Genomic DNA, 13617 nt, shown 5'->3' on the forward strand with positions numbered 1-13617 from the left:
CAAATATTCTTCTGACATGCACTGCTGTAACAGTATGCATACTTGCTTGTTACAGTATGTAACAAAAATATATTATACTTAATGATTCAAGTTGACCCCATACCTGTGAATGTTCACATTGAAGGTGTGAATTGAAATCTATATTGAAAAATATTACAGTAGGCCTCATAACTTTATAACAAGAGCCATTAAAATAATTCAACACATGCCCTTAATATTAATTAATTACTATTAATATTCTGTCCTCACCAAGAAAAATTATTATATCTTAGTTTTCTAGTTATAAAGTTCTTTTTTAATTAATTACTTTTTTTAATTTTTGTTTTTACTGAGGAAGATTCACCTAACATCTGTGCCAGTCTTCCTCTATTTTATATGTGGGTCGCTGCCACAACGTGATTGGCGAGTGGTGTCGGTCAGCACCCAGGATCCAAACCTGTGAACCTGGGCCGCCAAAGTGTAGCACACCAAATTTAACCACTAGGCCATGTGGCCGGCCCCTAAAGTAAGTTTTTTAAATGGAAAATATGTGCTAATTAACTGATGCACACCATCTAGTCTGTATTTCTTTTTTGAGAATTAGTAACATTCTGCTTTATAGAACAATCTCTTTCAAGACTGTCAGGTGGGTTAATTCCTAAGGAATCACCTTCATTCTCCAGATGTTCTAACAATATCAAAGTGTTGTGCTCTTGTGAAGCCTTGTCTGAGCATCCTGTCGGCTTCCCTCTGTACCTAGTTCCTGTTTAACTGCAATTCGTAGAGTGCACTTGTGGTTGCTAAGACTCAGTGCACCTTTCCCAGGACTACTAAGTATATAATAATATTCTGATTCCATTTACTGAGCACCCTCTATACACCAACCGCTGCCCTTAGCTAGAAGAGAATACTGAATTCCAAACTTCTAGAACATTGTTCTGTCTGCTAAAGACCGTATCATAACCTAGCCACTTGAGAAGGGTCACATTCTTAGCTGTGCTGATAGAAATTCATAATCATTTGTCATTGTGATTATATAGAAAAGAAAATTCACTTAGTTTGCAGAAAAGCCTCAAAATGTTAATATTCTTTCCCTTTGGAAAGACAGACATAAGAGCTTGGTTAATGGATTTCTTTGTGACTTAATACAACATATTAAACGCAGGACTTGTGACTCTTGAATAAAGAAATGAATGTTTTGTGAAGATGGTCATTCATCATTAGTTATAAGAAGTCTATTTGTAATTTGAAGTTTTCATTTAATTAGTGTCACATACTTGAAGGCTGCCTTGTGTCAACTGTTGTAACGACATGTTATCTGTTCCTTCTACAGCATAGGTTCCTAACAAGCATTTCAACTGGAACAAAATGATAATGAGAAGAACAACAGAAGTGTTAATTACCTATGCAATTAAAGTGCTTATATGCGCACTAGTGTAACACTCTACTGTATTTACATCTCTAATGGCTATTAATCTTCAGTTGGAAATGCCTATTGGCATTATTTATAGCTTCACAGTGAAATTATGGGAAGAGGTAATGGCGGGGCTTTTATAGGCTATGTCTTCATAGTTTCAATCTAGCCAGCCAATTTTTGTTAAGCAATATACTCATTCCAGCTCTTTGTATCAGTATGTAATAATATAGACATGTTATCCACCATAAATTGCATTTTTTTTGGCTATATACAACCCAGGAAAACTTTTCCTTCTCAAAACATCCTTTGAAATCTTTAAGTATTTATTGAGTCTTTTTATGTTATTAAACAGCGCACGTAGGTAAAAAACATTGTAAGTTATTAAGCACAATAGGCTTAAAAAATTAAGATATAGTCTTAATTGCCTTTGGAATGTATGGTATCTAAATGAAGATTCCAACTTCCTTGAAATCCAATCTTTCTTTCTTTTCTTCTTTTGCAAATTCTCATGACATGGGCTACATATAGGTGGTGTTCAATAAATGTTAGCTTAATAAAGTTACTTTTTAAGAAGATGCTTAACTCATCTGAAATTGAATGTTCACCAGATAGGTAATAGCTATTGAGAGTAGGCTATTACTTTTGAAGAATATAGTCCATTATTCTTACAGACATTTCATAGCATCTTGTCTCAAATGTTTAACAAAGGATTTTGAAAATAAGATAAAGCCTTAGAAGATCTTTAAAATTTGAAATATACATTTACAGAAATATAGTTTAGTATACTACAGATATACAAAAATGACTAACTCAGGTTTTTGTTGTCAATGTTATTTGTTTAGCACAAAGCAAAGATTTTATCATTAAAGCAGGAAATCAATTTATGCTAAACAATTACAAGAAATTCCATGTAATGACTTTGTTTGCAGCCAACAGTTTTAAAAAATGATATAGATATTTTCCAATTACAAAATTATCCAAACACAAAATTATTCATATCTGTGTGGGGAAGGGATATCTAATATAAATTCGTTTCCATTAAAATTATGTGTGAGATTTGTTTTTTCCTATGCAGTCATGCAGTAAAGCTGGCAGTGAATGTTCTTCAGGAGAATACAAATTTGGCATTCCAAAAGTATAGGCCAGTTCATCCTGGCATACATTAAACTCATCAGAAATATGGATCTCATGAATATATTTGGAATACATAATTTTGAAATTCTAGTGGTAGTTTTTTTTTTTTTTTTTTTTTTTTTTAAGATTATGTTTTTTGAATACGTAGTGCCCTTCAGTGTGCTTGGAACTTTTTCAGAACTTGTTTAATTCATTCATCACAAGTTAGCTTCTATCCTCTCCAGTATACAAAGAGAAAACTGAAGCTTAGAATACATAAAAAACTGCTTCCAGCTCACACAGCTAATGAGTGACAAGCACAGGTCTCTCTACTCCAAGTTTACCTTACAGGCTTCTCACACACTGGTGTAGTTGCCTCTTGGTCTAGTAAATACAAAAAGACAATCATCCTGTCACACAGCTTTTTTAAGAGAAGGACAGTTAAATACTTTTGAAAATCATCAGTAATTACTAGGAAAAAGCATACATTTTCTTTTCAAAGAGTAAGAGATAACTGAACAATGTATTCATTATTTTTAGAGCCCAAGCAGGCTTTGTATACTTCTAAGGGAGAAATACATCTTACTAACCATTACAATGATTGGTTCATTTCCCCCCTTAAATTTTTTCCATCGCAGTGAATGGAGGTTATGGGAAGATAATTTGTCCTGATATAAAGCGCTTTCTCTAACAATTAGAAAAGCATAAAATGGAATTGACTTCTCCCTGAAATTCTGATTCATAGTCAATGACATGCAAAGTATATTTATTGAGGAGTTACAGAGTTGAGACTCGATAGGGCTGTAGAGGGCATTTATTGCACAGAAAAGAGAGAGTGGTATGGACTGCCTTTGTAACTCTGGGTGTCTGTGTTTCCAATTTAGGGAGCTTTCACAAAGACATATATAACAGAGAAGGAGAAAGTATAAAAAGGAAAAAAAAAATTGCCTCAAGCAGGAAACACAGCCTACTTTTTATGGAAACTTGAGATACGGCAAATTTGAAATAGTTCGAGTAAATATAATAATAAAATTTCACTTCAAGCAAAAAAAAAATGCACATAAATTCATCAAGAATCATACCTTTAAAACTGGGGATGAGAAAGCTAGAGACCTTCAAGTTATGTCATCACTTTGTGGTTGTGCTACTCAGCCTAGTAAACAGGAATCTCCGCCATTTTGCCAGCAACAGGTAAACAATACTCATTCTGCTGCACCAGAGCTTCTGTGAGTGATGCTCATGACTACTGTGTTATTTTAGTGTCCACTGTTACTGTAATTTTAAATCATTTTTTAAAAATCTGAACTAGGGGCCGGCCCGGTGGCGCAAGCGGTTAAGTGCGCGCGCTCCGCTGCGGCGGCCCGGGGTTCGCTGGTTCGGATCCCGGGCGCGCACCGACGCACTGCTTGGTAAGCCATGCTGTGGCGGCGTCCCATATAAAGTGGAGGAAGATAGGCACAGATGTTAGCCCAGGGCCGTCTTCCTCAGCAAAAAAAGAGGAGGATTGGCGGATGTTAGCTCAGGGCTGATCTCCTCACAAAAAAAAAAAAAAAAAAAAAAAATCTGAACTAAACAATATCCAGATAGTGGCGGTCCTAGAGCTTGAAATATGCTTTTCCAAATCAAACTTTGGAAGAGGTGTTAAAAGTGATGAAACACTATCAAAATATTCAAACTGTGCAGTTAATCCAAGAACAAGTACACTGAGAAATAGACACAATAATGCTGAGGAATAACAAAACAGAGTAAAGCAAAATACACTGTAATGGTTGTAGAATTATGTACTCCAAAAGAACAGTGCCCCTTCTTTACATGTATTCCTACAGGAAAATTAGTCACATATAATGCAAATATTGATTTATACAAGATGTTAAGGAACAGGTATCTGCTACTGCACTGTTTTAGACTAAGAATTTTTAGGACTCCTAAAGGACTTCATGGAGTGATGAGTGTTATAACTTAGGATCAGTTTCACAAACTGTATCATTCTTTTGTCCTCCATAGTTCAGAAAACTTGCTAAAGAGGAAAGCTAAATCTAAAGAATTATTTGGGGTTGAGAAATGACCAAAAAAATTATTTCATAAATGGAAATGAATATATTTCTATTTATACTATATTTCTGTATATAATATTTCCATTAATATCTGTCTGAAATATCAACCATAAAGCAAAAGATAGTAAATTTGTCTTAGAAAATTATTTGATCAAAAACTAGTCCTAGGTTATCAGTTCAGCAATATGCGCACGCACACACACACATGCTGAATTGATATTTGAGGATATATACATGTTTTAAAGAACTGTTTTAAAGAACATGTATTCCTATTCCTAAAATCTTTTTTTCTTCCCCACCAAGCAGTCTCTTTTAAAATAAAGTACTTCCAGTTGAATATCCATAATTTTCTGCTGAAATCTAGCAAAACGAAAAAAGATTTTTCAAATCTTTAGTACCTTAGGTTTAGGCAGTATTTTATGTTTACAAATATTGAATTGTCACAGGCTTTTTCCCTTTCACCAGCACGTGTGTTGGATAGGTCAGATATACTATCCATGTTACAAATGCGAAAAACAAATCTCAAATAAAATCTAAAATCCTTTCCATGTCCATGGGATCTCTCTTCCAGCACTGTCTCAGATGTACAAAGGATTCAGAAGCTCACTGAATTTAGGGCTCTGCTCAAGTCACCTTCTCAGAGACACTTTCTAGAACCACACTAACGAAAACATTTCTATTGCCTTATCTTCTCAGTTACTGGCTTCCCCCTTCACCCTGACTTCTTTCTTCTTAGTACTTTCACTATTTTTATATTATGCATTTATTTGTGTTTATATTACCCCAAACTTTCCTCCTGCACCGCACCTTCCTTGTCCAAACACACACACACACACACACACACACACACTCGGGCAAAATAAGAACCTTCTCTTTTTTGTTTAATTCTGAGAATAGAGGCTAGTACACATTAGACTATCAATAAATGAGTTGGATGATCTGTCTTTCCAAGGTAACAAGGTCAGAGTAGCCAGAACTTGACTCTAAGTTTTCTGACTCCAAGTTTAAGGTTTTCTCCACTACATGGTACAAAATTGTCTTTCCCTCAAGGGGTTGGGCTAGAAAGAGAATCAAAATCTGTGGTGCAGTTATAAAAGTATATAACATCTTTCTTCATTGACTTAATTATAATTTATATTTCTCTAATATATATTTTGTGGCTGACTAATTAGGGATACAATCTTTTGTCTTCAATCAAAACAGAAATTTCACAATTTTATGAGCACAAACACCTGGCTTATCCAGCATAATCCATCTTCCTCACAGACAGCATTCTAACTAGAGAAGGATTTTCAGTTAATCACAATGCAAAGTATATTTTCTTAGATTTACGTTTGAAATTAGTGGCAGCTGCCCACATCAATATTTTAAGGAGAATTCCACTGAAATGTTGCTCCAATTTAAAAACTCAAATATCTATCAGGATAGTTTTGGGATGAGGAAGATATATTTCTAAATTTTGTCTTATTGTAAAATATGTTATGCTTGTGGGAGACTTTAAATGATGAATTTTCGCTGCCAGAATAAGTTATGGCTTTTATTTAGTTTGCCTGCTATTCCAAACTCCTTGTGTCTGCTCAGTGCATAGCTGCTTACACTTCCTCCACTGTGGCCTAACATTTGTGGTGAGACCTAATGAATATTTTAGCAAATCAAAGAACTTCTGGCCAAAAGAATAACTTTAACTGTGTTTATGTTTCAATTTATGGTCCTGTAAGAAAGGGAGGGATAATTTAATAATTTTCAGTTGGCTTTGAACTAATGGCTTATTTTCCTGTGAACACTACAAATAAATTTTCTTATGAAGCATTTTTTCCCAAGTAATTCACAAATGAAGGAATCAGCTACTTACCGAATTTCCAACCAATTGGACACAGTTAAACATTTTGATTAACAGACTACATGGGTAAAGTAATAATCACAAACAGAAAGTGCAAATGCCAAATGCACAATGATGCAGAATTTCTAAGTGTTCTTCTTTTTCTCTCACTCCGGAAAATTACATTTATTTACTCTATATAGAACGCAAGATTTCATCAGCTTATGCTCTACTCTCTCTGTACTCATACCTTAATAATAATAATGATGGTGACGGATAATAATAGGTTACATTTTTTAGGCCCTCACCATGTATTCTGAATTGTACTAAATGCTTCAGATATAACCGTTTATTTCTTACAACAGCTCAGAGGAAGTGAGTTTTTTTAATACTAATATAGAAGAAGGCTGGTAGTCCCCTCACACTGTTCTCCCCATTTTTCCTGGGCACATGGCCATCCACAATTCCCAGCCCCTTTTGCAGCCCAGTGTGGCCATGCTACTCAATTCCTGCAAGTGTAAGCAGAAGTTATATACATAACTTCCCAGGCATCTTCTAAAAAGAGATTTGTCCCAGACTCACTGTCCATTTCCTTTTCAGTGTCAGAAATTGATCATGACTAGAACACTTTTGGAATTACATGTTGAGAATGGCAGAGCCACTCCTCTAGCCTAGGTTCCTGAATGACTTCATGGAACTGAGTGCACCTGTCGGTTTGCCTCAAACTGTTACGTAAAAGGGAAACAGATTTCATTTGAACCTCTGTAATCTAGGATCGCTTTGTTACAGCAGCTGAACTTTTACTTTAGTGAATATACCTGATATTACACATGAGAAAACTGAAGCTGAGAAAAGTATAGTAACCTGCTCAAGATCACATCACACCACATATCCATAGTACATCTTCATTAAAAAAAAAAAATCTTTGAATGGGTAATTGACCAAGAAAAGTCCCAAAGTAGATTTGACTGAGTTTAATATGAATTTTCACATTCAGCCCTTTCGTCAATCTCATACTATACCTGCCTATGTATTGTAGGATAGGGAATAGCCAAAAAAATCCCTAGATTATCTTGATTAGTAAATTACTGCATTGAATATTTACTAGGACCTTCCTAAAAACTGTCAAAATAATCCACTTCTGGGACGATCTGTTTCTATATCTGTCCTCCAATGTATTCACCTCTATTATAATTATCTTAGCTCCTTAGCCTAAGCAACCAGCACAGGATCTGGTATATAGGATATCCTTGGTAAATGTTTGTTTTCTTTTGAGAAAATAATTTAATAGTATCACTGAATAATATGACTCACTATACAAATTAAAAAATCATTGGAGGCTAACTCAGAATAGAAAAATTGGGGTTCTAGTAGCTTTAATTTGATTATGATTAACTTTTTTCTAGAATTTTTAAAAGTTATTATTTAATAACCATCATCTTGGCTTTTCTAGAAATTAGTTTCTTAATTTTAAACTACTTTAACTTTATTTTTTCCTCTAAATGAATGCCTGTTGGAGATAGAAGGTTAAATAACCTTATAAATGAGCAAAATTATGAAGGTTGACTTGCTGAAATTCATATATATTTACATTCATATTAAAAATAAGATCTAAATTTCAGTGACTTTTAAATGAATTATCTAGTCAGGGCAATAATCTACTACTTCTCAGCAATTGCTTTTCTCCTTGGTGTTTAAAATCAGCCTTGAGTCTTTTTAATATCTGCATGAACCATGACAGATGACTGGTTATGCAAACATACAATTGAAGACAGTAGGCATGATGATTCTGAGAGAATTAATTCAAGACCTTTACTTGATTTATTTAAAAAGGAGATATACCCAGGGTCTCCTTGCATCAAAAAAAAAAAAAAAAAATCAGACCCTAGACAAGGTCTTTCAGGGAAAGGTCTCAATTCACAAAGAAAATTGTCCTCTAGTTTAGACTTACCAAGTGTGAGGCTGGAACCTGTTGGAGAGGCCATGGAGAAGGTTTTTTAATTATCATCCTAAAAACAGTCATTAGTTTCCAAACTGTAGGAGGTGACTTTGCATTTTTATTTGCTGAAATCCATTGGCAGTAGGATATCAGCTATTGTTACTTTTATAAAAAATGTAAGGTACTAGAAACTCAACAGACAATTATTAGTCAACAAAAAATATGGACAAGCTTTGCTATCTGAACATTTACTAGAGGAAACATTTGACTTTAAAAATTCTGACAGTGAATTTTTACTGTGGCTTTAAATGCTAAATGGTAAGACTATTCATAAAAAATATGAATTTATTTCTTAAGTTTCTAAAGGCCAGTTTACAAGGGGAAAGGAAATGATACATAATTAGCATGACATTTATAAGAAAAATTTAAAGAGTTTATCATGGGTAACTTAACAAGGTGTTAATGAGTGAGAAGTCACATTAACATGAACACTCAAGTGAACTGTACTTAAGAATGTTCTCATGCATGGAATTATGGGTTAATACCTATCAGAGTGTGCAAACAAAAAGAAAAACTTACATTCAGCTTGCAGTTAGACTCCTATTTTGTGGAAATAGAACAGTTTAAAAAACTCCTATATTGATTTTAAGGCTTTTAAAATACAAAACAGGGCCGGCCCCATGGCTTAGTGGTTAAGTGCGCGCGCTCTGCTGCTGGAGGCCCGGGGTTCGGATCCCGGGCGCACACTGACGCACCACTTGTCCGGCCACGCTGAGGCCACGTCCCACATACAGCAACTAGAAGGATATGCAACTATGACATACAACTATCTACTGGGGCTTTGGGGGAAAAATAAATAAATAAAATTATAAAATTATAAAAAAAAATTATAAAATACAAAACAGAAAATACCAAGATGCAAGGCCTATTTTGTTTGGAATTATGTGGTGCTTCAATTATCATTAGAGAGATTTTATCTAAAATCTAGGCCAACCTATATCAATTTCTCAGCACTCTATTTCTGGCCAGGTTTCTATGATTGGGTCTGAGGAATTTTCCAAAGCTGTGATGGCTTTTAGGGACATTTGCTTTGTACTTTCCTCTTTGTGTAACATTCAGAAACATTTCAAAGTTATTGACTTCTATCTCCAAATCCATATAGCAGGATAAAATATGAAATACTGATGACGCTCAGATATCTTGTATATATACATTATATGTATATATATTTTATATATATGCACAATGATTCACTATTCTCATTATTTAACTGAACCATTACTGATGTCGTAAATACTAATCACAGTGTTAGGTCACATAAGTCCTTTTGGCTTAGATCTAAAATCCATAGATCCCAGCTATTATTTTCCCAGAGTACCTTTAGTTGAACAAATATATTTATTCCAATCAAAATGCAAAAATAATGAGCTTGATCCAATATGATTGATTTTCATTAAATCTTAAAAATTTAACCAGGAGCTGGCCTGATGGTGTAGTGGTTAAGTTTAGTGCACTCCACTTTGGCGGCCCAGGTTGGTGGGTTTAGATCCCAGGCGTGGACCTATACCACTCATCAAGCCATGCTGTGGCAGCAAACCACATATAAAATAGAGGAAGATTGACACAGATGTTAGCTCAGGGCCAATCTTCCTCAAGCAAAAAGAGGAAGATGGGCAACAGATGTTAGCTTAGGACAGTCTTCCACTCCAAAAAAAAAAAAAAATTTAACCATCAAGGTAAAATTAGTGAATTTATTTCAATTTATTTTTTTTCTTCAGTATACATCAAAGTCTCTATTCTCTCCAACTTTATACAGCTGCAGTATAAAAATATTTACTCTTTCATGTTGTGTTTACATGAGGGACTACTTTTGTTATAATTTTAAAGGCAGCAAATCATAAATGATGGGCTTATAGCAGCTCTCTTCTTTTCTTGACTTATCTATTGACCATATCTTATAACAGAAGGAAGAGAACTTCACACACACAGACACACACACACACACCCCTACACCCATATTCACTCAGAATGGTGTGGAGAAGAGATGTCTAAATTTTGATCTCAGACCTCAATCCTATTTTTTTCCCCCTCCCAAGCCAAGCTCCCAGTTGAACTACTCAGCTTTACTAGAGCTCTGTCCCTCATCATAGAAGTGTTCATTGTAAATTTTCACTGAGCAGGGAATGCATCCTTGAAGTCACTGTGTGTGTAGAACATCAAAATATCCTACATACGAGTTATGATTATAGAAATTTTCTGATTACCTGGGACTCCATCTTTTGAAAATCTCAGTTAAATTTAATTCTGAGTTCTTCTTTAACATGAATCAAAATGCAGGAAAATAATATCATACCCGTATATTTGTTTAAAAGCAACTTCCAAACCAATATCGTCATGCCAATGTATTTGTTTAAAAGCAGCTTCCAAACCATCTTCTACAATATTTATCCCTCTAGAAGAGAGTAAATATATGGAATGATTATTCCAGGGAACTATCAGGTTTTAACCAAAGATGTTTCATTTGTATTCAGGAGATTTTACTTCCTAAGATGTGACATGGACTACCACAAAAAAGGAAATTTTATTTAAAGGATGTGGGAAAGCTTTTGTAAATTAAAAAAGTAATCATAAACCTCCTTCCTTTGGAGCAGACTATGGTGCTGACAAAAATTGCTCAGATTCGTGTATTCATTCAATATTTACTAAACTCCTACTATGTTCCATTGCTGGAAATGAGGAGGCAAGCAGCAAAAGATATGGCATGTGGAGCTTGCAAAAATGTAGAAAAGACAGACATTAATAAGCAAATGAATGAATGCATGGATATAAATTGAAGAAGGTGATCACAAAAAGAAGTTTTTTTGAATTCCAGACAAGTCTGAAGCTAAAAAATGTGCAGGAATGACTCAGGAGAAGGAGAGCGCAGAAAGCCCTTAAACAACGGAAGAAGACTGCCCTTACACAGGTCCAAGGGCAGAGGTGGGGGAACTTTGTTGACACTTAATATCTAGAAGTTAAGAGATTTCCATCAAATTCTTGAGGTGAGGTCAGAGAGTTGCGTGGGTCAAAGTGGTTAGTAAGTTATATATAGAATCATACTTAATAATTTCTTTAAATTAAGTCATATTTTCCTTGAAAATAGGCTACTTTATTTCCTCACAGAAAATTTTAAAGAAAATTTCAGGTGAATATAACTCACCTTGGGAGTTTTCACCAAACAACAATGTTACTGTAGATACTGAATAAGAGATTTATGGGGGGCTGGCCCAGTGGTGTAGTGGTTAAGTTCATGCACTCCACTTCGGTGGCCCAGGGTTCGCGGGTTTGGATCCCGAGCGCAGACCTACATGCTACTCATCAAGCCGTGCTGTGGCAGCATCCCACATACAAAATAGAAGAAGGTGGGCACAGATGTTAGCTCAGGGCTAACCTTCCTCAGCAAAAAGAGGAAAGATTGGCAAGGGATGCTAGCTCATGGCTAATCTTCCTCAGCAAAAAGAGGAAAGATTGGCAAGGGATGTTATCTCAGGGCTGATCTTCCTCATCAAAAAAAGAAAAAAAGAGACTTAAAGCAAGGGCTAAAAGTTTGATTTTGGTTTGTTTTGTTTTTAAAGTATTTAAGGTTTTTTCCTATAATTTTGTAATGCTCTCAGAGTTATCACTTCCAACATAATAAAAGACAGAGAGAGAAGAGACAGAGAGAGAAAAAAGAGCAAGAGAGAGAGAGAGCACCTGTCACTGATTAAATATTGAGTCAAGGCACCTGCGTTTCTTCCCCCAGCAGTCAAGAGTGAGACAGATATTTCCATTGCAAATAAGACGATGAGAATATGGGGGAACCAAGCTCACTGTAACTCTCCCTGTCATGGAGATGGGCTTTTCATAAGTTTATTATTTAAAGGATTCTTTCTCTGCAGTGAGAGAAAACAGTGCTATCAAGACTATTTATTTCACATTAGCTAAAACGACTCCTTCAAAATATTTAAATAAGCCAGTCAGCCTAATAAACTTAACTAATAGTTACTGGCTTTACATGGATACCTATCAATCAGGATGTGCTCGGATCCACAGCTCTTCAATGTCAGACATAATGGCCATCATAGAAAGGCAAATAGAAAAATGTTCAACTATTTGTGGGGCTTAAGTCAATGATATGATGCAACATTTATTGAATTTAGTTTTTAAGCAATGCTTGCCTACTTCTAACCTAAAGCATTTTCAATAAACAAATAATATTCATTGCTGAATTCTCAGTGAAATATGCCCAGAGTCAGGACAGCATTTTATTTGTGACAGGCAGTTCTCCCACATGGAAGGATTCAATCATATTTCACTTCTATTTACTTGAAAATAGTTGTGAAAATCAAGAGAAACCTACTAAAACCCAAATTTAGAAGTATTGTCCAAACCTGGAAAATCTTGAAAGCCAATGGCAAACTTTATAAGTCACTGGAACTTTCTGTGTATGTGTGTGTGCGCACATGTGTACCCACATACAAGGTTGTTGAATGTAGGGATAATGGAAACTTAGATTGAGTAGAGAAGAATGTAATTCCTTAGTTTGGCAGCGTTCTTTCTTGCCAACAGCCTCATCTATTAGAGCATCCTAAGCGAAGAAATAGGACAGGCAGCTGTTAAATGCTTGGCATTTCCACATCAGATGATCTTGTTTACTAAAATCCCCCTTTCAGAGACAAGAGAAGAGCCTTAAATTTCCTCTGGTAGCAAAGCCAGACAAAATGAGAAGTAAAATATATGTATATAATATTTCTCTCATCCTGAACGGAAGGTATTTTCCATTTGATTTTCAGAAAGAGGCTGTCACATTTTTTCTTACCACTTGCCCCATACAGCTGCCATTTTGGGCTGCAACAATGAGGCCAGTGTAGAAGTAGAATAAAGAAACTGGGCGCATTTGGGTTTGGACAATAAATTCATTCATGGCTCTTTCAGTCTGGAAGATTCTGAGACTTTAGCAACATAGTAATTGCTAAATAAGAATAAGGCAAATGGATTCTGATAAAGGCCAATACCAGTGATTTCAAAGAAAGGGAAATACTGCAAGGTGCTTAATTGTGCAAGGCTGTTCCACAGCGAATCAGGAGTCTGTCAGAGCGTCCTTATCAAAAATAAGCAGAATTACTATTTCCTTGTAAAACTCAAGGTCCTGAACTAAAGCCATTTAAAATAGATGCATTTCATCAAAGGAAAGGGGGATGTTTTTAAAAGTTATCCTTGTCTTTTTAACTTTCTATTCATTCTATCTTGTGTTTTTCAGGCCAGTTTTATTAAAGGA

This window comes from Diceros bicornis, chromosome 10, assembly GCF_020826845.1.
Source record: "Diceros bicornis minor isolate mBicDic1 chromosome 10, mDicBic1.mat.cur, whole genome shotgun sequence".
NCBI lineage: Eukaryota > Metazoa > Chordata > Mammalia > Perissodactyla > Rhinocerotidae > Diceros > Diceros bicornis.